We start from the raw sequence: 26,583 nt of genomic DNA, 5'->3' as shown, positions 1-26,583 counted from the left end.
AAGTTAGCGATTTGCAGTGGGTCACAAATGGATCTGCCTCATCAATATTCATGAGGCGGGTTGCAATTTGCAACCCATTGTGAATGGCTACAACCACAGCAGACCACCATATCTGTGACTGCTCTTTAAATAGAGCATTATTTTTTATTGTGATGCAGCCTGTTTTCCAATTTGCTTGGGCACCCAGTACCTTTAGTTTAAATAGAGCATTATTTTTTATTGTGATGCAGCCTGTTTTCCAATTTGCTTGGGCACCCAGTACCTATACTTCCCCCACACTGTGCAGGAACAGCTGGAGACCAAGCAAGGCTTCTACGCCATAGCTGGTTTCCCTCATGTTTTGGGGGCAATAGACTGCACACATGTCCTACTTGTGCCCCCTGCCGACACTGCAAACAATTACTGCAACAGAAAGCACACGCATTCCATCAATGTGCAGGCAACAGTGGACCACCGCGGACTCTTCATCAATGTCATCGCCAAGTACCCAGGCAGTAGGCATGATTCATACATCTTCCGACAGTCTATCATCAACCAGCGCTTCCAGGATGGCGCCTACAACAATGCCTTGCTAGTTGGTAAGTTACCAAATGAACACACCACACACCTCAACTCCACAATGATGCAGCTCAAAACTCTGGGAATGTGCACGTTACAAACTCACATACAACAGGCCAAACAACATGCCCACCCACCGGACATGACAGACCAACTGACTGTGGGAACCTAGGTCAGCCATGCACAGAAGCCATCAATGGCATGGCACCTCAGCCACCACACAATAGCAGATTTTGGGAAGAGGTGGGAACCAGGCATGTGCTAAGGGGCAAGTGAGCCATGAATAAGCATGTACACAATACCAAGTGTAGCATGGATGTGCTGGCCAGAATGAAGTATGCAGATACCTACTCATATCCACGTTTACATACACCGCTGGTGTATGGAGTGTACTGGACAGTGGACGCAACCATGGTACCCAGCCTGTGGGGAAGATCACGGAAATGTAGCTTGTTGCGTCTCCCCCCGTAATCGTGTGCGGAGTGGGCTGGCCCAACGTACGCCAGGACAGCGTAGGGGTGTGAATAAAAAGCACGTAGCGCCCCTCGCCCCACCACGAGGCTGACATTGTCGCCGTTAGCGGTGTTGCCTGTGATCCTGTGCGCCTGCTGCACCCCTGGCCGCTGGTCCCCGAAACCGTCTTGTCCGCCCCTGCGCACCCAGGCCTCACTGCGCACCTGCCGACACCGGCGTGTGTCAAAGAGGGCCCACCATGTGCCAGTGCAAGCTCCAGGCCCGAGACCTGCAACCTTGCCAACCTCCTGGGACCATCACGGCCTCCGTGACACAGGCCCGCTGAACTTCATTCTCGTTGACGTACTCCACCGGCATACACAGCGGACAGGTATAAAACACAATTAGAACTGAGTCTTGATTACACCATGGCAGGGAACATCGTTTAACCCTTTGCGTGCATCCTGACCACGCCCAGTCATAAATCACCCGCACCGTGGCAGAATTCCAGCCGCGGTCAACGGGTTAAGGCTGAGGTTAAGACACTATACTCCCTTCGATTTGGTGCCACCAAGGCTGTGCATTGTACTTGCACCAAACGTGTCTGTGGGCACTGGCTGACTGTAGCCTTTGGCCCACACTGCGGTTCTGCAGGCCTCACACCAATCCAATGCAGTCCGTCACCAGCAGGACACTGCATCGTCGCTGGGTAAACACAATCTCATCTCTGGTGCCACTACCTATGTCACCCACAAATATAATACATATGCCATTTCAACGTTGTATGTTAGAGAACCAGGAGAAGAGGGCTGGACAGCGGTGAGCTCGTGGTGACCGCAGCCTCCCTCCGAAACTGCAGTTAACTAGGTTGCATTTTTGGAACTGTGTCCTGATATCTTCATGGCAGTGTTCATGTCGCAGTACGCAAGGAGATGAGTAAGGGAAAGACGCGCTTCAGTCCGGAGGAGAAAAGGCTCACCTTTACGGAGGTGATGGGACACTACCAACAACTGCACTGGTGTCACTGACTCTATGCAGCGCATGCATACCATACGTGGCTGTGGGCCCGCTGGCTCCAGCAAACACTGCGGTGGAGTAGGTCATACATTTTGAACTGAGTCTTGCCTTCTACATGGCAGAGTCCATGTAATTGTACAGGCTTAATCGCAGACTGCATTCCCTTCCTGCTCTGGTGACCCTGAGTGTGTGTCCTGAAATTCATGGTCAATCTCTGTTTGTACATCGGTTTCGTCTGGGCCCATGGGCTGAATGTTGCCATCCTCTACATGTAGCTGATACTGACAAGTTGGAAAAGTGGAGTCTGTAGCAGTCAACTCCTCCATTTGCATGTTTCTTCTTGCTTCTGCCCACAGCATCATGCCCTGGAGGGACACCTACCACTGTCCTCCACAACCCACCGCAACATTCCCCTTGGACAATAACGAGTACATGCTCAGCTCGCGTGGCCCTACCTCAGTGCACCGCAAGTCACCGTCCCATAGCTTTGTGCCTGGGCACGCCGCTATGCATCCGGGGCCACAAACTCTGTGCTGCTCAAGTCAGGGGCACATGATGTCCGTACCTTGTACGGCTGATTGTCAGCTCACTGTTGTGGTTTTGCAGCACCACCCAACCCCTGAGTGGTGGCTTACACTACCCAACACCGATCCTGCACAGGCATCACTGGAGATAGAACCCTGGCAATAAAAGGGGGCGGGCGCTTGTGCCCTTAGCCAGCCCCACAAAGTCACTCAGTGTGTCTGTGTGGTCATTATGTATGCATGTGGCCCCTGGGACATTCCACATTACATTGTGCTGTGTACAGCGTGCGCAACCATGTCACCACAGGCAGTGGTATAGACCTGGAACATGTAACCGCATCGCATCATCATGTGTGCGTAAGCAGGGTACACAGGCATACAACAGTACTGCATAGGGGTGTGGCCCCTCCACATGTGGATCTGGGTGTGGTTCAGCGTGGGCCTTGACAAGGATGTGGCTGATGCGTGGTTCCTATTGTAGTGTCTTGGCCACCTGTGCCGCAATGGATGTTGTTGCTATGTGGCATGCCCCCGGTGTGCGTGGTCGGCTAAAGGGTTACATGGGGAGGGCATGCCCGCTTGGGGTCAGGGATTACACATGCCAACCGTTGTGTGTGTCGCTATTAGCGCAGCATGAGCCAAAGATGTACCCTCAACTGCATGTTGAGTGCAGCTAAGCTTGTGCTCTACATATGTGTCAGCCCTGTCCTTGCAATGGGACTACGCACACATGGCCGGCCACATTCAGCGATGCATCCTCACTGTGTTATACTCAGGCTTGTAGACAAGTGCTGACAGGCATGTCAATCGTTTGCCATAGGGGTGCGTGTGATGTAATTGCGCTGCGCACACTAGTGAATGTGCTGTGGGGGAGGTGCAGCAATGAGGCTACGTAGTACACAGTGATGCAGCTTATGTGCAACAAGCAGTACATATCATACAGGAATCACTAGGTCACACATTTCACACACCAATGAAGCAGTGAGCCTGCCAACACATTATGCAGTATGTAGTCTTGACTTATGTCTCTGCACTGTATACGCACTCTGCACTTGTGTGATGACACCCCTCCGAGCCCTAAACACACAGGTACAGAGGCAGTTCAATTTTGCCCAAAAACACACCATGGCCATCGTGGAGCGCACATTTGGTGTGTTGAAGTGACGTTTCAGGTGTCTGGATGTCACAGGTGGTAAGCTCCTGTACAGCCCAGACCTTGTGTGCAAGATGATTGTTGCATCTTGTGTGTTGCACAACATACGTGTACGCAGCAAGGCCCCATGGATGCAAGTGCCAGATGCACCAGACAATGATGATGAAGATGAGGCAGGTTGACCACACCCCACTGCAGCCGCAGCAGGAATAGCCCGTAGGTACTCCATCATTGACAATTTCTTCTCTGGTTGATGTCACATTGTGTGGGCTTCTTAGCAGTCATGGCACAGTACGTTGACAGACCACAAGCACTGCATGTGCTAATAAAAGCATTCCGATACACATTCCCTGTGTGTATGTCTCTCATCTGTACAGGCACTTCACTCAGACAAGTGTGGGTGATACATGTTTTGCTGTCAATTGAGGTATTTGTTGATGGATGGTGGGTGTGTCACCTCTGTGCAGTGAGGCAATTTATGGTGTCACGTATCCGAACTGCCAGTTCTGTGTGTCACAGTTGTTAAGGTATCCCACTCTTCGGCGTTTCACATGTGTCCCAAATCATTACATTTTGGCTGTCATATGTGACCTACAAGTGACAACAGGGATTCTTTTGTGCTCTGATATGTGCCGCCATGTTGCAAGGATGCACCTTGGGTCTCACGTCCCAAGACATGGGCAACATGTACATAAGGGGGAATCACTGCCCCTACATTAGTCCGTGGTTTCATTCTTGTTTGATCCTGGACATGGCATGTCGGTGTGCAGGGGGTGTTGTTTGTCTCTCTGTAATGTGACGGGGAGATGCGATTTCATAGTGTGTACCATGTTCGTTTCCGCAATAGCGCAGGTTACATACTGAATGCATGGCTATGTACATTGTGGCTGTTTGTTAGGAATTGCATATCTGATTTGGACAACGGACATTTGTTCTGCTTGACAGCTGTGGGGTTGTGCTAGTATGTTGTAATTTCAGTGTTTATTTACTCTGCTTTCATGGTGCTTTTTCCCAACAGATGCGTGGGATTTGCAGGCCTGTCGCTGGTTTCCGCTGCTTTTTGTACCGCGATTGGCCTCATCGCGAGATTTTTGGCATTCGCGGTTTGCATTTTTGCAGCATGGCGTTGATTTTAACGCAGACATTTGTGCCCACATGCATCATTGAGAATTGCATTCGCGACCGGTGCGAATTGCAATTTTCGGCCGCTTGCGAATGCAATTCTCATATTTTGGATGCATCAAGCTTTTCGCAATTTTAGGAATCACAACCATGTCGCGATTTCTAATATTGCGTTTAAGAAATCGTAATTTAAGATTTCTTAAATGCAATGCAGGAACATTTTTAATTTGCCAATTCGCAAATGGGAAGGGGTAAATTAGCATGAAGTTGACCTTCATGCTAATTTGCGAAAACTTTCAAAATTGCACGAAAATGCATTTTGGAAAGTTTCATGTTACACACACACATATCCTTGGGACATGTGTGTGTGAAACTTGCACTTAAAGTTACATTTCAGGGGTGTGTGGGGGTCGTTTGGACCCCCCTCTGCACCCTTGGAAATGCATTAACAAATTGCGATTTGCAAAATGCTAATCGCAATTTGTGAATGCCTTCCCATTCATTCCTATGGGCCTCTTGGCCCATAGGAATCAATGGGAAGGGATTCCTTAATTGTGATTCGCAAATTGAGGTATTCCTTTGGAGCCCATTGCTGACCAAGGTGTTTAATGCAGCAGCAACGACCACGGCCCCACAGGTCTGGGGGAGTCCATTATTATCCCTATCTACAAAAAAGGAGAGAGAGGAGAGGCAAAAAACTATCGCCCTATCTCACTCCTTACTGCCTCCCTTAAAATCATGAGCAGGGTGTTATTGAGCCGTCTGGAGGACTGGGTTGAAGAAAAGGGTGTCCTTGCGGACTCCCAGTTTGGATTCCGCAAGGGGTTAGGCACAATAGAACAGTGCATAAACCTGGACATCATCATAGGCAAATATACACGCGCTAAGCAAGGCTCACTGTTCCTTTGTTTTACGGACCTCTCCAGTGCCTTTGATTTGGTCGATCATGGTCTTCTGTGGACAACTCTACTGGATATGGGCGCCCCATGGGAAATCATTTTTTTTCTGGCACAATTGTATAGGAAGCTATCGGCAAAGATACGTTATGGGCAACTGGGTGAGTGTTCCCCTAATATCCCTGTAGGCTCTGGTATCAGGCAGGGATGTGTCCTTGCCCCCCTTCTTTTCTCCCTTTTTATCAATGCAATTGAGTCCAAACTACGTGCTGTCAGTGCTGATGCGCCGACTGCTGACGGCATATCCATCCCGGTACTGCTTTATGCTGATGACACGGTCCTACTTTCTAGAACCCCTGTCGGGCTGCAGAGACTCATGGATAAATTTGTAGATTTTATCAATGGGAGAAAATTAAAAATTAACAATTCAAAAACTTTTATTATGGCCTGTGGCAAGAAAGTCAAAAATGTAAGACCTTTTACAGTTATGGATCAAATAATACAAGTGGTTGACAAATTTTGCTATTTAGGTATTACTTTTAATAGTGGGGGCACATGGGCGTCTAAAGTGACTAATGTAAGAGCTAAAATGGGCAAGTGTGCTTTTGGCATTTTTAAGTTTGCTTCCAAGTTAGGCTCCAGGCGGATATCCGATATGTTGTATTTATATCGTCTTAAATGTGTTGCCTTGGCCCTCTATGGTTCAGGGGTATGGGGCCACTGTAATCATAATATGCTTCAGGTGGAGGAAAATACATTTGTCAAAAAGCTTCTTTGCTTACCACCCTCTGCCTCAACCAATCTGATCCACCAGGAGGTTGGTCTGGAACATCTTTCTGATCTAATAAGTCTTAGACCACTTTTGGTGTGGAGATCTATTTGGTTCAAGGAGCAGACAGGGTTTACAAGAAAGATTATCCTAGATTGTCTCCACATGGACAAGTGTTCCCGTATCCCCTGGCTTAATTACATCATCTGTGTATTTAAGGATGTCTTCAAATTGCATGTTTGTGATATTCCATCTAGTGTTATAGACATCCCTAAGAAAGAACTTAAACATGTCTTTATGAGGGCTAGGACCCTAAAGCGTAATGTTGCCACTTCTCAGTACCCTACACATGTTTTTTATGATAAGTATAACATGTTGGAACCGGGTTTCGCAGGATACCTTAAAATGGTTACCATTCGCTCTCACCAATATGTACTGACAAGACTGCGGATGGGGACCGTTCATACGCTTGTCGCGTGCCTGCATATTAAGACTCACACTATCGCCCCTTGCCCATGCGATGGGACCTCAAAGCAAAGCTCGGAGCATTTTTTATTGATATGCCCATTTTATCTTCATCTTCGTAAAACCTATCTGAAACCACTTTTTAAAAGATATAATGTGTCCACTACTAAATCTGCCATGAGGCTTTTATTTGCACTTGATTCGCAGGACATTTGTTTTCTCACCGCTGTATTTATTTTAAAGTCGGTACACTTGAGGAAAAATATGTCCTTTGTTACCTGAGTATTTGTAAATCAGCTGCATTTTATATGTATTTTATCGTATCATGTATGTATGTACTTTTATGATTATTGTTAACAAATGATCGAATAAAGTTTTTGAATTGAATTGAATTGAATCAATGGGAAGGGATTCCTTAATTGTGATTCGCAAATTGTGAATCACAATTAAAGAATTTTTAGGAATCGCAAATTAAAATGCGATTATTTGATGCATAGCAATTTGCGATTTCTTAATTGTGATTCCCTAATTTTCGCAATTAAGAAATCGCAAATGCTAACTTTGATGCATGTGGCCGTTGATGCATTATCTGGAGACTATTGCATTGTACAGCCATGTTGAGCATGCTTGTTTAACAGGGCGTCATTTTCCCGCCATAGACTGAGATGTTGGAAGTTGCGATAAGTAACTTTTGCGATGGTAATCACACGTTCTTGAGAACATGCCCCAATGTTTCATAGAAACAGTTCTCTTCACCTACGGTCAGATAACATTTTGATGACTCTAAAATAATAATTGTAGCAGTTTTAAGGATGTCCAAAAATATATACATCACACAGACTTTACTGAAGAAATCTCATCAGACATAACATAGTTACCAGCTGCAATTTCTACTTGGAAGACTATGGGAAGAGCAATAACAGGGATTTCACTGTGTTGCAGCAGAGCATTTATCACATCCTCTCCTCATTATGAAATGTTATCAATTAACTGTACTTTGTAGTCTTGGAAAGGGCCAAAGAAATATCAGCGGTAGACAAACCCCTGAACCATGACTCTAATATAGCCCAAACAAAATTTTAAACTGGGGTTGCTGCTTTAATGTCAGATCATCAATAAGTGTTCTATGTTCTTACCATTGACTGGGCATGTCCACACAACCTTGGGAAAGAGGATCAGTAGAGCAAAAGTTTAGAAACATTCGATCTTGGGAATCAGAAGTTAAGAGACTGAAGTTGAAGAGAATCAGCATTTTTAGTACTCCTTAGTTGGATAAGCGGGCAAGGCAAGAAGTAAAGTACGGCAATAGATAGGTGAGTTGAGGAATCTGTAAATAAGTATTGTATTTGGCAATACACAGTGGTCGCACTTACCAAAAACCCTTGGAATAGTTTTGCTATCATCAATTGGCTGGCTTGCCTGTTGTGCTGATGCTCAGCCACATCCTGATATAGGAAAAGCCATACACATCAGAAACATGAGTGGAAAATAACCCTCCTGCACAGCACATATACATTTTGTGTTGTAAGGCAGAGCTGCTTAGGTGTCATTAATCCCATGAGCCAATGCTCTTTTTATCATCATTTTGCAAAAAATGCGCTCTGTTTACATCATCTCTTGTGCTGCGGAGCTCAATGGAACCGCTTTATTCACGCCTGTACTGTTCATGTTCCTGTTAAATGTGCTGGGGACAAAGATATACTATAATGGTCTTAGTGACAAAGCTGTTTTTGCCAGAGCAATCAGTGTGCTGATACAGTTTAGGAAGCCAGTAGCCTATCAATCAAATATGACTTTGCTTGTATCATGATTATTGAAAAAAATAAGTTTATGGTCTTGCAAGTTAGTAGGGGAAGTTGTATGAACAAAACGTGTATCAGATCAATTAATTCTCATATAAATCATAACATTGTGGAAGTACAAAAAATGGTTAAAGATTAATCATATTTAAGGTTTCTCGTTTTCAAAATTAAAAAAACACACGATTTTCAGTGTCGTGATTTTTGGCACCATAAAAATTGACAGATATTTTCCAGTGCTTATAAAAAATGTTGCTTTTATACCTTCCTTAAATCCTGCATTCGCATTGTCAATCATCTTTCCATCTTTCCTGCATCTCCCTCCCATATTTTTTACCATTTTTTTATGTATCCTCTCATTTAACTTTTTTAACTTCTCTCACCTACATTAGTCTAATTTTCCAGCTATCAAACTCCTCTTCCCACTGTCCGGTAACACCAGCTAGTGAGGATGAGCATGGCTGTAGAAATGTTTGCAACTCATTATGATTTAAATGCTTCATGCTGAGGATTTACTCGACCATCCTGCTACTCTTTTCTTTAGTCAGATGGCACCTATGGACTAAATTAAGATTTTTTACTTAAGAACATGAGGGATATGTTGTGCTGTGGTTATTTGTAGCTGTTGCCAGCTTACGTTGTTCATTGTTTCAAAATACCAAGAAACGAGTGGGCAAAATCCATGTTATTTTTGTGCTCCTGTTGCAGTGTTGAATGTTCGTACGGAACTAAGGGGCATATTAGCAAGGGCAATATCGCCGCTTTAGCGGGACTTTTTCCTGCTAAAGCGGCGATATTTTTATCGCACTATTAGCAAGCTGTCGCCAACAGCAGTTAGCGACAGCTTTTATGCGAGAGCTACAGGTTTGGGGCCCGCTTTGCATGTCTGCGATATTTATCGCTAATGACTTGCAAAGTGGGCGTACCCAACTGTTAGTGACTGTAAACAGACGCTAACACGGCTAACGCCTATTAGCAAGGCAAGCAAAGCGACAACAAAAATTTTTGCTAAGCGCGATTATCGCTATAAACTAACGCCTGCTAAAAAGTTGACTAACCTGTATAGTCAATGGAGGGGTGGAATATCAGATTTAACCCCCATTGGCGTTAATGCGAGAATATCGCTGATTTCCAGCGATATTCTCGCATTTTGCCGATATCGCTGGATATTTTAGCACAATGGAGAAAAACGTTGCTAATAGCATGTGTTTCTCCACTAAAATATGCAGCATTAGCCAGCGATAAAAAAAAAGTGGCTAACCACGTTTCGCTATAAATATCGCTATTTCTTGCTAATAGGCCCCTAATATGCATACATCAGGCTGTCTTACCTTTGATGAAAATGAACTGTGCTATTGTATTGGAACAGTTGAACTAGTAAATAAATATCATTCGCTTTCTCCTTGTTTTTGTTTTGACCATGATGATGACCATGTCACCGCAGGCAGTGGTATAGACCTGGGACAAGTAACCGCATCGCATCATCATGTGTGCGTAAGCAGGGTAGACAGGCATACAACAGTACTGCATAGGGGTGTGGCCCCTCCACATGTGGATCTGGGTGTGGATCAGCGTGGGCCTTGACAAGGATGTGGCTGATGCGTGGTTCCTATTGTAGTGTCTTGGCCACCTGTGCCGCAATGGATGTTGTTGCTATGTGGCATGCCCCCGGTGTGCGTGGTCGGCTAAAGGGTTACATGGGGAGGGCATGCCCGCTTGGGGTCAGGGATTACACATGCCAACCGTTGTGTGTGTCGCTATTAGCGCAGCATGAGCCAAAGATGTACCCTCAACTGCATGTTGAGTGCAGCTAAGCATGTGCTCTACATCTGTGTCAGCCCTGTCCTTGCAATGGGCCTACGCACACATGGCCGGCCACATTCAGTGATGCATCCTCACTGTGTTATACTCAGGCTTGTAGACAAGTGCTGACAGGCATGTCAATCATTTGCCATAGGGTTGCGTGTGATGTAATTGCGCTGCGCACACTAGTGAATGTGCTGTGGGGGAGGTGCAGCAATGAGGCTACGTAGTACACAGTGATGCAGCTTGTGCGCAACAAGCAGTACATATCATACAGGAATCACTAGGTCACACATTTCACACACCAATGAAGCAGTGAACCTGCCAACACATTATGCAGTATGTAGTCTTGACTTATGTCTCTGCACTGTATACGCACTCTGCGCTTGTATGATGACACCCCTCCGAGCCCTAAACACACAGGTACAGAGGCAGTTCAATTTTGCCCAAAAACGCACCATGGCCATCGTGGAGCGCACATTTGGTGTGTTGAAGTGACGTTTCAGGTGTCTGGATGTCACAGGTGGTAAGCTCCTGTACAGCCCAGACCTTGTGTGCAAGATGATTGTTGCATCTTGTGTGTTGCACAACATACGTGTACGCAGCAAGGCCCCATGGATACAAGTGCCAGATGCACCAGACAATGATGATGAAGATGAGGCAGGTTGACCACACCCCACTGCAGCCGCAGCAGGAATAGCCCGTAGGTACTCCATCATTGACAATTTCTTCTCTGGTTGATGTCACATTGTGTGGGCTTCTTAGCAGTCATGGCACAGTACGTTGACAGACCACAAGCACTGCATGTGCTAATAAAAGCATTCCGATACACATTCCCTGTGTGTATGTCACTCATCTGTACAGGCACTTCACTCAGACAAGTGTGGGGCGATAGGCGCTTTCTTGTGGCCACACCAAAACTTTGGAATCTCTTGCCAACTGCCATTAAAGCCGCTCCGAATCTGCTTAGTTTCCGTAGGCTTCTGAAAACATGGTTGTTTAACCAGTGAGAAGACGGTAGGATGATGAACCTTTGTTGCTCCACAGCGCCGAGACACCTTCGGGTATTTTTCGCGCTATAAAAGTTGCGTAAATAAATAAATAAATAAATAAATAAACATGTTTTGCTGTCAATTGAGGTATTTGTTGATGGATGGTGGGTGTGTCACCTCTGTGCAGTGAGGCAATTTATGGTGTCACGTATCCGAACTGCCAGTTCTGTGTGTCACAGTTGTTAAGGTATCCCACTCTTCGGCGTTTCACATGTGTCCCAAATCATTACATTTTGGCTGTCATATGTGACCTACAAGTGACAACAGGGATTCTTTTGTGCTCTGATATGTGCCGCCATGTTGCAAGGATGCACCTTGGGTCTCACGTCCCAAAACATGGGCAACATGTACATAAGGGGGAATCACTGCCCCTACATTAGTCCGTGGTTTCATTCTTGTTTAATCCTGGACATGGCATGTCGGTGTGCAGGGGGTGTTGTTTGTCTCTCTGTAATGTGACGGGGAGATGCGATTTCATAGTGTGTACCATGTTCGTTTCCGCAATAGCGCAGGTTACATACTGAATGCATGGCTATGTACATTGTGGCTGTTTGTTAGGAATTGCATATCTGATTTGGACAACAGACATTTGTTCTGCTTCACAGCTGTGGGGTTGTGCTAGTATGTTGTAATTTCAGTGTTTATCTACTCTGCTTTCATGGTGCTTTTTCCCACCAGATGCGTGGGATTTGCAGGCCTGTCGCTGGTTTCCGCTGCTTTTTGTACCGCGATTGGCCTCATCGCAAGATTTTTGGCATTCGCGGTTTGCATTTTTGCAGCATGGCGTTGATTTTAACGCAGACATTTGTGCCCACATGCATCATTGAGAATTGCATTCGCAAACGGTGCGAATCGCAATTTTCGGCCGCTTGCGAATGCAATTCTCATATTTTGAATGCATCAAGCTTTTCGCAATTTTAGGAATCACAAACATGTCGTGATTTCTAATATTGCAATTAAGAAATCGTAATTTAAGATTTCTTAAATGCAATGCATGAACATTTTTAATTTGCCAATTCGCAAATGGGAAGGGGTAAATTAGCATGAAGTTGACCTTCATGCTAATTTGCGAAAGCTTTCAAAATTGCACGAAAATGCATTTTTGAAAGTTTCATGTTACACACACACATATTCTTGGGCCATGTGTGTGTGAAACTTGCACTTAAAGTTACATTTCAGGGGTGCGGGGGGGTCCTTTGGACCCCCTTCTGCACCCTTGAAAATTCATTAACAAATTGCGATTTGCAAAATGCTAATCGCAATTTGTGAATGCCTTCCCATTCATTCCTATGGGCCTCTTGGCCCATAGGAATCAATGGGAAGGGATTCCTTAATTGTGATTCGCAAATTGAGGTATCCCTTTGGAGCCCATTGCTGACCAAGGTGTTTAATGCAGCAGCAACGACCACGGCCCCACAGGTCTGGGGGGAGTCCATTATTATCCCTATCTACAACAAAAGGAGAGAGAGGAGAGGCAAAAAACTATCGCCCTATCTCACTCCTTACTGCCTCCCTTAAAATCATGAGCAGGGTGTTATTGAGCCGTCTGGAGGACTGGGTTGAAGAAAAGGGTGTCCTTGCGGATTCCCAGTTTGGATTCCGCAAGGGGTTAGGCACAATAGAACAGTGCATAAACCTGGACCTCATCATAGGCAAATATACACGCGCTAAGCAAGGCTCACTGTTCCTTTGTTTTACGGACCTCTCTAGTGCCTTTGATTTGGTCGATCATGGTCTTCTGTGGACAACTCTACTGGATATGGGCGCCCCATGGGAAATCATTTTTTTTCGGGCACAATTGTATAGGAAGCTATCGGCAAAGATACGTTATGGGCAACTGGGTGAGTGTTCCCCTAATATCCCTGTAGGCTCTGGTATCAGGCAGGGATGTGTCCTTGCCCCCCTTCTTTTCTCCCTTTTTATCAATGCAATTGAGTCCAAACTACGTGCTGTCAGTGCTGATGCGCCGACTGCTGACGGCATATCCATCCCGGTACTGCTTTATGCTGACGACATGTCCTACTTTCTAGAACCCCTGTCGGGCTGCAGAGACTCATGGATAAATTTGTAGATTTTATCAATGGGAGAAAATTAAAAATGAACAATTCAAAAACTTTTATTATGGCCTGTGGCAAGAAAGTCAAAAATGTAAGACCTTTTACAGTTATGGATCAAATAATGCAAGTGGTTGACAAATTTTGCTATTTAGGTATTACTTTTAATAGTGGGGGCACATGGGCATCTGAAGTGACTAATGTAAGAGCTAAAAGGGGCAAGTGTGCTTTTGGCATTTTTAAGTTTGCTTCCAAGTTAGGCTCCAGGCGGATATCCGATATGTTGTATTTATATCGTCATAAATGTGTTGCCTTGGCCCTCTATGGTTCATTGGTATGGGGCCACTGTAATCATACTATGCTTCAGGTGGAGGAAAATAAATTTGTCAAAAAGCTTCTTTGCTTACCACCCTCTGCCTCAACCAATCTGATCCACCAGGAGGTTGGTCTGGAACATCTTTCTGATCTAATAAGTCTTAGACCACTTTTGGTGTGGAGATCTATTTGGTTCAAGGAGCAGACAGGGTTTACAAGAAAGATTATCCTAGATTGTCTCCACATGGACAAGTGTTCCCGTATCCCCTGGCTTAATTACATCATCTGTGTATTTAAGGATGTCTTCAAATTGCATGTTTGTGATAATCCATCTAGTGTTATAGACATCCCTAAGAAAGAACTTAAACATGTCTTTATGAGGGCTAGGACCCTAAAGCGTAATGTTGCCACTTCTCAGTACCCTACACATGTTTTTTATGATAAGTATAACATGTTGGAACCGGGTTTCGCAGGATACCTTAAAATGGTTACCATTCGCTCTCACCAATATGTACTGACAAGACTGCGGATGGGGACCGTTCATACGCTTGTCGCGTGCCCGCATATTAAGACTCACACTATCGCCCCTTGCCCATGCGATGGGACCTCAAAGCAAAGCTCGGAGCATTTTTTATTGATATGTCCATTTTATCTTCATCTTCGTAAAACCTATCTGAAACCACTTTTTAAAAGATATAATGTATCCACTACTAAATCAGCCATGAGGCTTTTATTTGCACTTGATTCGCAGGACATTTGTTTTTTCACCGCTGTATTTATTTTAAAGTCGGTACACTTGAGGAAAAATATGTCCTTTGTTACATGAGTATTTATAAATCAGCTGCATTTTATATGTATTTTATCGTATCATGTATGTATGTACTTTTATGATTATTGTTAACAAATGATCGAATAAAGTTTTTGAATTGAATTGAATTGAATCAATGGGAAGGGATTCCTTAATTGTGATTCGCAAATTGTGAATCACAATTAAAGAATTTTTAGAAATCGCAAATTAAAATGCGAATATTTGATGCATAGCAATTTGCGATTTCTTAATTGTGATTCCCTAATTTTCCCAATTAAGAAATCGCAAATGCTAACTTTGATGCATGTGGCCGTTGATGCATTATCTGGAGACTATTGCATTGTACAGCCATGTTGAGCATGCTTGTTTAACAGGGCGTCATTTTCCCGCCATAGACTGAGATGTTGGAAGTTGCGATAAGTAACTTTTGCGATGGTAATCATATGGCCGGGATGCCTGTCACCCCCTCCCAACACAATCCCCAAGGATGGGAAGACGGACATATTTCTGAACTTTTGGAAGGCGGGAGGGAGTTACCCTCCCGGCCGTATTTATTAAAATATGAAACAAAATTAAAACATTAAAATAAAAGTTTCATATTATGTACAATTTTTATTTATTACATTACGATGCAGATACGTTCATTGGCTAACCTTAACAAATCTCTAATACAAAGGTTTTCCTAGCCGAGTCTAAACATCCTGCTAATGCATACTTTTTTAAAAATTGTACATCCTAGCATTACGGGCCAACGGCAAGGTCGCAACCGGTGTCAGATCCCTACTACCAGAACTCCCCCCTCACGGTGTGAGGGGCGGGCGCACAGAGGACTGTACCTCTGTGCCAACTCCAATTTCCCTTGTCTTTGCGGGGGCCCTTATTTAACTCGACGCCATCTTAGTGTGAGGTGTCTAGAAGGTAGCGTGGACCCCCCTCCCACCCCACACTGTTCATCACATCCGCCGTCGCGGATATCCTGGCCCCGGGAAATTCCTGTAGGAGGGGCATCTAGCCGCCTCCTCCCCTGGGAGGGGCCTTGACCGCCTTCCCTTAGGCGACCCCATACTTAGTGGGTTCTGCCTCCCCGTGTGAGGGGCCAATGGCCGCCTCCCCCCGGGCGCTCCCATCCATAATGGGTGGCGCCCCTCCTCTAGGGACCTTGAAATTACTGCTCACCGATCATGACCTTACCGCCACAGGCCGGATAGTTGACCGGCTATCCGGACCCCCCACAAACTCCTACTAAAGGTCATGCTTTTACAAACCCTTTAACCATGCTACGAAGTCTCCTATGAGTAAGACATTCCCCACCCGGGACAAATGGACCCCATCTTCGAGATACATTTGCTCCCCCCGAATACATCCATGTGGGATACAGTGTAACTGTGCTGAACGAAACAACCTACCAAGCTTGTTATTGACTTTCTTTACTGAATGGTTTAATGCTGATATTGAGAGGCCCCCCCGCCACACCTTCCTGGGAATCATGTGGGACCATCCTATCGTGCACCCCGGGATCCTCCTCGCCAACCAGCTAACAGTAGACAGAACTCGCTCGAGTAGTACTCGCCGTCCCAGTGTCACCAAATCATTGCCTCCCAGGTGTACTATGATTACAGACGGCGGTGACCCTGTCCGCCCTAATAGTCCCTCGACAAAACATTGAAACTGGTCAATACAGAGCCCGCCCCTTCCGTGGAAGGTCACCCTGTACCCGTATTCCCCAGCTGCGTGAATCATGTCACCTGCTTTGAATACGTCCCCGGCCCGCCTCACGTATGAGTGGCCCACGACCCACACCACTCTTTCCACAGTCGGTGATCTCTGACCGCTGTTCACCAGGTGTCGGGTCGACTGCTCAGTCCGCCCCGCATAGCATGCTCGCGAAACTGAAAAACAAACAGAAGACAAGAAGCGTGAGTGCATGACATTGGCTTCACAACATGTGCAACCACACATACCTCTTATAACAGTTCGAGGACCATCGTCCCAATTGTTTCACCTCTTCAACACTCTGACCCCTGGCTGTAGCCTCCGTAGCAGCCCCTATCCGAAAGGAATGGGTCCCGAAATCGCACGGGTCCAAGCCCGCCGCTGCGATTGCCATTGTTAGCACCCGCTGAAACTGAAACCTTGTCAGTGGGGTGGCGTCAATATGTCTCAGGAAACTTCCCCCCCATGCTTCCGCCCTTTGAGCTAAATATTCCTCAACGCACTTCACCGGGCACCCGGGGGACCCTCGCATGCGTTGGACAACAATACTGTCTCCCATAGCACCCTGATCGGTCTTGGACTTGGCTATTGTGACCACCATTGAATCACCCTTGATCAAAATGTGTTCTCGACACAGACCTCCTTCCACATCCTTCTTATTTTTTGCAACCAGCTCACTCACCCGCATAGCCCCATGGAACGCTAATGCGAAAGCGGCCCGGAACAGCACTGCCTCGTACTGGGAGGAACATGTCGCGGGGAGTACCGACATTAGTAGGGACAACCTTTCTAACCCAATCGGGCGTCTTTCGTCTACTCTACGACCCTCCAAGCGTTGCCAACCACGCAGGGCCTTCCTCACCAAAAAGGACGATGTGGGGTCCCTAATGCCATGCGCCTGCGCCATGAATGCAATGGCGGCCCGGTGCCTATTGGCTGTCGCCGCTGATCGGCCTGCCCTGTGTAGTGCTACCAAGAACTTTAGGACATATTCTTCCTGTCCCCATTTGTCCCCTCCCGCTGGACCCAAAAATGCACAGTAGGAACGAAACGCCCCTTCGTAAGCCTTCCATGTTCTGGGGGCTAGGCTTGCTCCCACGAGGTCCTGTAATCCGGGGCACCGAGTAACCAGAGTGCTTCGGGGAATGGTGCCGCCACTAGGTCCGCGGAAGGTAGATAACCCCTGAATGCCTGCATGTGGGAACGAGAGAGTGCGTCAGCCGCATGGTTCAGCACACCCGGCACATGCTTCGCCCTAAATTGAACGTTCAGTCTCATGCAAAGTAGCACAATTTCCTTCAGTAATCTCAGTATCCACTTGCAGCGTGCTGCCTGATTATTTATGCATTCGACTACGGTCATGTTGTCGGACCAAAACACCACTGAGCGATCACGAAACTCTTCCGGCCATGCCTTCAGAGCCACAAAGATGGGGAACAACTCAAGAAACCCAATGTTACCTGTGAGCCCACTGGTGTGCCACCATGCCGGCCATGTCTGCGCTGACCATCGATTACCAAAGATGGCGCCAAATCCAACGCTCCCTGCCGAGTCGGTCCACAAACCCAGCTCGTCCGAGGACGCTGGTGGCTTTCCCCACACCACTCGACCGTTGAAATTCGCCAGAAATGCCAACCATATGCGCATATCCTGGCGAACTTCTGCAGACAGTCTTGTGCGGTGGTGCCCTTCCTTGAGACCAACCATGGCTTGTGCAATAGAGCGGGAAAAGGGGCGGGCCATTGGTATCACTCTAAGGGCAAAGTTAAGCTGGCCCACAGCTTGCTGTAACTGATGGAGAGTAAATTTCTCTTTGCTAATGCACAGTTCCAAAGAGGCCCTGAATTTCGCTACCTTGTCCTTTGGCAAACGGAAGCATCCCTCCACCGATTCGAGCTCTATTCCAAGATACTCGAGTGATCTAGAAGGCCCCACCGTCTTCCCTGGTGCCAATGGCACGCCGAACCGCTCCATGAGAGTGCAAAATCCCTGTAACGCCTGCTCACATTCTGTGTCACCGGCTGTCCCCAGGAACAAAAAATCATCTAGGTAGTGCATAACCTGGGTATAGCCCGTAGCTTTAGTGAAAGCCCATTGCAGAAAACAACTGAATTTCTCGAAATACGCACAAGAGATGGAGCAACCCATTGGCATACACCTATCCATATAGTAGCATCCTTGAAACACAAAACCTAACAGATGCTGATCCCGTGGGTGTACCGGGAGCAACCGGAACGCTGACTCGATATCTGACTTCGCCATCAGCGCACCGGGCCCCAGGCGATTCAACATGGCAACGGCCTCATCGAAGGATGCGTACCGTACCGAACAAACTCCTGGGTCAATTGCATCGTTCACCGAAGAACCCTTGGGAGCCGACAAGTTATGAATCAACCTAAACTCACCTGGGTCCTTCTTGGGGACTACTCCCAACGGTGAACAAATGAAATGAATGACTGGCGGGTGCCTATATGGGCCGTCGACCCGGCCACGGGCAACTTCCTTTGCTATCTTACGTTCTACCACCCCCGGGTTCTGCTGAAAGGACAGTTGGTTTTTACACAGTCATTCCCCCCGAAAATCCCCCGCCGGGATGTGGAAACCATACGAAAAGCCGTCCCGCAGCATCCCAGCGGAGACATGATCAGGGTATTCGTTTAGCCAAGGGATCAATGCCATGATATCTAGGGGGGTTGGTAGCGGTACCCCGTGGTCGATATTAGACCTGTTTGGGACCTACTTTTCCCCCGGTATTCTTGGCTCTGCACGAACTCTCTGGGTGTGACGAATGTCCGCACCCTGCACACTCATGCCTGAACTTACATGTCCCTTGTGGCCTCGTGCATTTGCCTCTGTTAAAATTCCAGCAGACCCCTTTTCTACCCCCACTCCCACCATTCCTTGGTTGGTGGTCACCAGCGGGGGCTGCTCGAAAGGGCGCCGCCGATTGATGGCGGGAGGGCGCCGACCCATTCCCGCCAAGCGAAGACGACTTCGTCATGCCCGGCAGGAGCTGCTTCTGCCAAGAGATGGAGTCGAGACAATCCCACGTCAGAGATGAATCGTGCTCCTTGGCTTTACGAAACTTATTATCATAACCCCTCCATTCATCACCCTCATATGTTTCATAGAAATCCATTATACGTGCCTGATAGCAGGCCAATTCGGTCAACACCTCGGGCCTACGTTCCCCCATGACTGCAGTAAACATTGCAAAGGCCTTGGCCCAATTTGAGATCGTCTCATCGACCCTGAACCCCACCATTTTTGCGCGCCACACACACGGGTGCCATAAATCTTTCTGAGCTATAACATACTCTATCTCATGGTGATCCGTCAGGAGAGAAAACATATTCACATACTTATCAGCCCAAATCATTTCTTTCGTGGCCAGCGGAATATGTTGAACTACTTTTTCCCTTCTTGAGGGTAAAGACCCCTCCTTTGCCATTGGTAACGGCTGCTTACCCGAACCCATAGCTGGTCCCGCTGATTTTTCACCGCCAGCCGTCGGTCCTTCCGAGGGAACCTGTGGGGGGACAAGAGGGAGATTCGCCTTCGCAGCATCTCGCGATTGCCGCAACTGCTTCATTAGCAACTTGGCCTCATCGGCCGTGTCTCCAGGTGCAGCAGCGCCCCCTGTATTTTTGCCAAGCCATGCGGCCAACTAGGCGGCCAACTCTGGAGGCATATCCTCCTCGTTGGTGGGCGTAACTACAACCGGAATCGGTTGACCCGCGTCCGGGATCGGTACCGGGGCCACAACTGGACTAACCGGGCTTGCCGGGGGTGACTCGGGAACTGGGACCTCCCCCCCTGCCGCCCTATTCCTCGCCCTTTTACCTCTCCCAGCGGGGACGACTCCCGGCAATGCTGGTCCTATGACCCTCTTCGGTCTGTCCGTATTGCTCATTGCCGCCATCTGCTTTTTCATGCTCGCCATATCTTTTATCAGCATGCGGAGCATCTGGTCAGTCCCCGACTTCTTTCCGACCTTCTTGCCAGGCATCGTTGTCGGATGTTCGATCCTTTGCTGCTCAACGCGGTCCTGGATCCAAAGGTTCGGAATCGCTGAAAGAGAAACACAAAAATTACAAGTTCTCAAAAATTGCTCCTTGTTCCGTCGAGGGCTCACGTGCAACGAGAGGGTGCAGCTTCCAAGCTTGGGAACAAGAGGATGCTTCTTCGGGTTGCTGCTCCTTTTATTCCTCTTCGGGAGGGCGTGTACCCTCCTCCGGCACGCCTACGGGGTGTGGCCAACGGTGCAGGTGTCTAGGACAACCCTTCTTGGGCGGGAAAAGGCGCGCCCCGGCTACGCCGCTTCGGGCATACCAGCCGGAACACGCCCCCCGCCCAAAATGGCTTCCCGGGGGGATCCGGGCCCCCAACCATACGTTCGGGGGGACCGAGTGGTCGCCCCTTTCCACACGTTCTTGAGAACATGCCCCAATGTTTCATAGAAACAGTTCTCTTCACCTACGGTCAGATAACATTTTGATGACTCTAAAATAATAATTGTAGCAGTTTTAAGGATGTCCAAAAATATATACATCACACAGACTTTACTGAAGAAATCTCATCTGACATAACATAGTTACCAGCTGCAATTTCTACTTGGAAGACGATGGGAAGAGCAATAACAGGGATTTCACTGTGTTGCAGCAGAGCATTTATCACATCCTCTCCTCATTATGAAATATTATCAATTAACTGTACTTTGTAGTCTTGGAAATGGCCAAAGAAATATCAGCGGTAGACAAGTCCCTGAACCATGACTCTAATATAGCCCAAACAAAATTTTAAACTGGGGTTGCTGCTTTAATGTCAGATCATCAATAAGTGTTCTATGTTCTTACCATTGACTGGGCATGTCCACACGACCTTGGGAAAGAGGATCAGTAGAGCAAAAGTTTAGAAACATTCGATCTTGGGAATCAGAAGTTAAGAGACTGAAGTTGAAGAGAATCAGCAATTTTAGTACTCCTTAGTTGGATAAGCGGGCAAGGCAAGAAGTAAAGTACGGCAATAGATAGGTGAGTTGAGGAATCTGTAAATAAGTATTGTATTTGGCAATACACAGTGGTCGCACTTACCAAAAACCCTTGGAATAGTTTTGCTATCATCAATTGGCTGGCTTGCCTGTTGTGCTGATGCTCAGCCACATCCTGATATAGGAAAAGCCATACACATCAGAAACATGAGTGGAAAATAACCCTCCTGCACAGCACATATACATTTTGTGTTGTAAGGCAGAGCTGCTTAGGTGTCATTAATCCCATGAGCCAATGCTCTTTTTATCATCATTTTGCAAAAAATGCGCTCTGTCTACATCATCTCTTGTGCTGCGGAGCTCAATGGAACCGCTTTATTCACGCCTGTACTGTTCATGTTCCTGTTAAATGTGCTGGGGACAAAGATATACTATAATGGTCTTAGTGACAAAGCTGTTTTTGCCAGAGCAATCAGTGTGCTGATACAGTTTAGGAAGCCAGTAGCCTATCAATCAAATATGACTTTGCTTGTATCATGATTATTGAAAAAAATAAGTTTATGGTTTGCAAGTTAGTAGAGGAAGTTGTATGAACAAAACGTGTATCAGATCAATTAATACTCATATAAATCATAACATTGTGGAAGTACAAAAAATGGTTAAAGATTAATCATATTTAAGGTTTCTCGTTTTCAAAACGAAAAAAACACACGATTTTCAGTGTTGTGATTTTTGGCACCATAAAAATTGACAGATATTTTCCAGTGCTTATAAAAAATGTTGCTTTTATACCTTCCTTAAATCCTGCATTCGCATTGTCAATCATCTTTCCATCTTTCCTGCATCTCCCTCCCATATTTTTTACAATTTTTTTATGTATCCTCTCATTTAACTTTTTTAACTTCTCTCACCTACATTAGTCTAATTTTCCAGCTATCAAACTCCTCTTCCCACTGTCCGGTAACACCAGCTAGTGAGGATGAGCATGGCTGTAGAAATGTTTGCAACTCATTATGATTTAAATGCTTCATGCTGAGGATTTACTCGACCATCCTGCTACTCTTTTCTTTAGTCAGATGGCACCTATGGACTAAATTAAGATTTTTTACTTAAGAACATGAGGGATATGTTGTGCTGTGGTTATTTGTAGCTGTTGCCAGCTTACGTTGTTCATTGTTTCAAAATACCAAGAAACGAGTGGGCAAAATCCATGTTATTTTTGTGCTCCTGTTGCAGTGTTGAATGTTCGTACGGAACTAAGGGGCATATTAGCAAGGGCAATATCGCCGCTTTAGCGGGACTTTTTCCTGCTAAAGCGGCGATATTTTTATCGCACTATTAGCAAGCTGTCGCTAACAGCAGTTAGCAACAGCTTTTAGGCGAGAGCTACAGGTTTGGGGCCCGCTTTGCATGTCTGCGATATTTATCGCTAATGACTTGCAAAGTGGGCGTACCCAAACTGTTAGTGACTGTAAACAGACGCTAACACGGCTAACGCCTATTACCTCCTCGTTAGTCTTCCTCGCCCCCTGAGTTACAAAGTGAGCTTTAGCTCCACAACAGAACCCTCCAAAGCAAAAAGAAACCACCTCCCACCCCCTCCCAACATGGCCGACCAGTCCCACCTGACCTCTATAAGAGGCGGGCCGGCCCAACCAATCAGCCTGATCTACCAAGCAAACAATGAAGCCGATAGCCAGACAGGGAGGGGGGGAGGGAACTCATGTGGCGAGGAAGACTATACTCGGAGTAATGAAGATTACCGGTAAGTAACCGGGGCATTAGCAAGGCAAGCAAAGCGACAACAAAAATTTTTGCTAAGCGCGATTATCGCTATAAACTAACGCCTGCTAAAAAGTTGACTAACCTGTATAGTCAATGGAGGGGTGGAATATCAGATTTAACCCCCATTGGCGTTAATGCGAGAGTATCGCTGATTTCCAGCGATATTCTCGCATTTTGCCGATGTCGCTGGATATTTTAGTACAATGGAGAAAAAAGTTGCTAATAGCATGTGTTTCTCCACTAAAATATCCAGCGATAGCCAGCGATAAAAAAAAAGTTGCTAACCACGTTTCGCTATAAATATCGCTATTTCTTGCTAATAGGCCCCTAATATGCATACATCAGTCTGTCTTACCTTTGATGAAAATGAACTGTGCTATTGTATTGGAACAGTTGAACTAGTAAATAAATATCATTCGCTTTCTCCTTGTTTTTGTTTTGACCATGATGATGATCATGTCACCGCAGGCAGTGGTATAGACCTGGGACATGTAACCGCATCGCATCATCATGTGTGCGTAAGCAGGGTAGACAGGCATACAACAGTACTGCATAGGGGTGTGGCCCCTCCACATGTGGATCTGGGTGTGGTTCAGCGTGGGCCTTGACAAGGATGTGGCTGATGCGTGGTTCCTATTGTAGTGTCTTGGCCACCTGTGCCGCAATGGATGTTGTTGCTATGTGGCATGCCCCCGGTGTGCGTGGTCGGCTAAAGGGTTACATGGGGAGGGCATGCCCGCTTGGGGTCAGGGATTACACATGCCAACCGCTGTGTGTGTCGCTATTAGCGCAGCATGAGCCAAAGATGTACCCTCAACTGCATGTTGAGTGCAGCTAAGCATGTGCTCTACATCTGTGTCAGCCCTGTCCTTGCAATGGGCCTACGCACACATGGCCGGCCACATTCAGTGATGCATCCTCACTGTGTTATACTCAGGTTTGTAGACAAGTGCTGACAGGCATGTCAATCGTTTGCCATAGGGGTGCGTGTGATGTAATTGCGCTGCGCACACTAGTGAATGTGCTGTGGGGGAGGTGCAGCAATGAGGCTACGTAGTACACAGTGATGCAGCTTGTGTGCAACAAGCAGTACATATCATACAGGAATCACTAGGTCACACATTTCACACACCAATGAAGCAGTGAGCCTGCCAACACATTATGCAGTATGTAGTCTTGACTTATGTCTCTGCACTGTATACGCACTCTGCGCTTGTATGAGGACACCCCTCCGAGCCCTAAACACACAGGTACAGAGGCAGTTCAATTTTGCCCAAAAACGCACCATGGCCATCGTGGAGTGCACATTTGGTGTGTTGAAGTGACGGTTCAGGTGTCTGGATGTCACAGGTGGTAAGCTCCTGTACAGCCCAGACCTTGTGTGCAAGATGATTGTTGCATCTTGTGTGTTGCACAACATACGTGTACGCAGCAAGGCCCCATGGATACAAGTGCCAGATGCACCAGACAATGATGATGAAGATGAGGCAGGTTGACCACACCCCACTGCAGCCGCAGCAGGAATAGCCCGTAGGTACTCCATCATTGACAATTTCTTCTCTGGTTGATGTCACATTTTGTGGGCTTCTTAGCAGTCATGGCACAGTACGTTGACAGACCACAAGCACTGCATGTGCTAATAAAAGCATTCCGATACACATTCCCTGTGTGTATGTCACTCATCTGTACAGGCACATCACTCAGACAAGTGTGGGTGATACATGTTTTGCTGTCAATTGAGGTATTTGTTGATGGATGGTGGGTGTGTCACCTCTGTGCAGTGAGGCAATTTATGGTGTCACGTATCCGAACTGCCAGTTCTGTGTGTCACAGTTGTTAAGGGATCCCACTCTTCGGCGTTTCACATGTGTCCCAAATCATTACATTTTGGCTGTCATATGTGACCTACAAGTGACAACAGGGATTCTTTTGTGCTCTGTTATGTGCCGCCATGTTGCAAGGATGCACCTTGGGTCTCACGTCCCAAGACATGGGCAACAGGTACATAAGGGGGAATCACTGCCCCTACATTAGTCCGTGGTTTCATTTTTGTTTGATCCTGGACATGGCATGTCGGTGTGCAGGGGGTGTTGTTTGTCTCTCTGTAATGTGACGGGGAGATGCGATTTCATGATGTGTACCATGTTTGTTTCCGCAATAGCGCAGGTTACATACTGAATGCATGGCTATGTACGTTGTGGCTGTTTGTTAGGAATTGCATATCTGATTTGGACAACGGACATTTGTTCTGCTTCACAGCTGTGGGGTTGTGCTAGTATGTTGTAATTTCAGTGTTTATTTACTCTGCTTTCATGGTGCTTTTTCCCACCAGATGCGTGGGATTTGCAGGCCTGTCGCTGGTTTCCGCTGCTTTTTGTACCGCGATTGGCCTCATCGCGAGATTTTTGGCATTCGCGGTTTGCATTTTTGCAGCATGGCGTTGATTTTAACGCAGACATTTGTGCCCACATGCATCATTGAGAATTGCATTCGCAAACGGTGCGAATCGCAATTTTCGGCCGCTTGCGAATGCAATTCTCATATTTTTAATGCATCAAGCTTTTCGCAATTTTAGGAATCACAAACATGTCGCGATTTCTAATATTGCGTTTAAGAAATCGTAATTTAAGATTTCTTAAATGCAATGCATGAACATTTTTAATTTGCCAATTCGCAAATGGGAAGGGGTAAATTAGCATGAAGTTGACCTTCATGCTAATTTGCGAAAACTTTCAAAATTGCACGAAAATGCATTTTTGAAAGTTTCATGTTACACACAAACATATCCTTGGGCCATGTGTGTGTGAAACTTGCACTTAAAGTTACATTTCAGGGGTGTGGGGGGGTCCTTTGGACCCCTCTCTGCACCCTTGAAAATGCATTAACAAATTGCGATTTGCAAAATGCTAATCGCAATTTTTGAATGCCTTCCCATTCATTCCTATGGGCCTCTTGGCCCATAGGAATCAATGGGAAGGGATTCCTTAATTGTGATTCGCAAATTGAGGTATCCCTTTGGAGCCCATTGCTGACCAAGGTGTTTAATGCAGCAGCAACGACCACGGCCCCACAGGTCTGGGGGGAGTCCATTATTATCCCTATCTACAAAAAAGGAGAGAGAGGATAGGCAAAAAACTATCGCCCTATCTCACTCCTTACTGCCTCCCTTAAAATCATGAGCAGGGTGTTATTGAGCCGTCTGGAGGACTGGGTTGAAGAAAAGGGTGTCCTTGTGGACTCCCAGTTTGGATTCCGCAAGGGGTTAGGCACAATAGAACAGTGCATAAACCTGGACCTCATCATAGGC

The sequence above is a fragment of the Lissotriton vulgaris genome, chromosome 8 (assembly GCF_964263255.1).
Source record: "Lissotriton vulgaris chromosome 8, aLisVul1.2, whole genome shotgun sequence".
Classification (NCBI taxonomy): Eukaryota; Metazoa; Chordata; class Amphibia; order Caudata; family Salamandridae; genus Lissotriton; species Lissotriton vulgaris.
The sequence above is the reverse complement of the archived record's forward strand: the minus strand, read 5'-3'. Positions refer to the sequence as shown.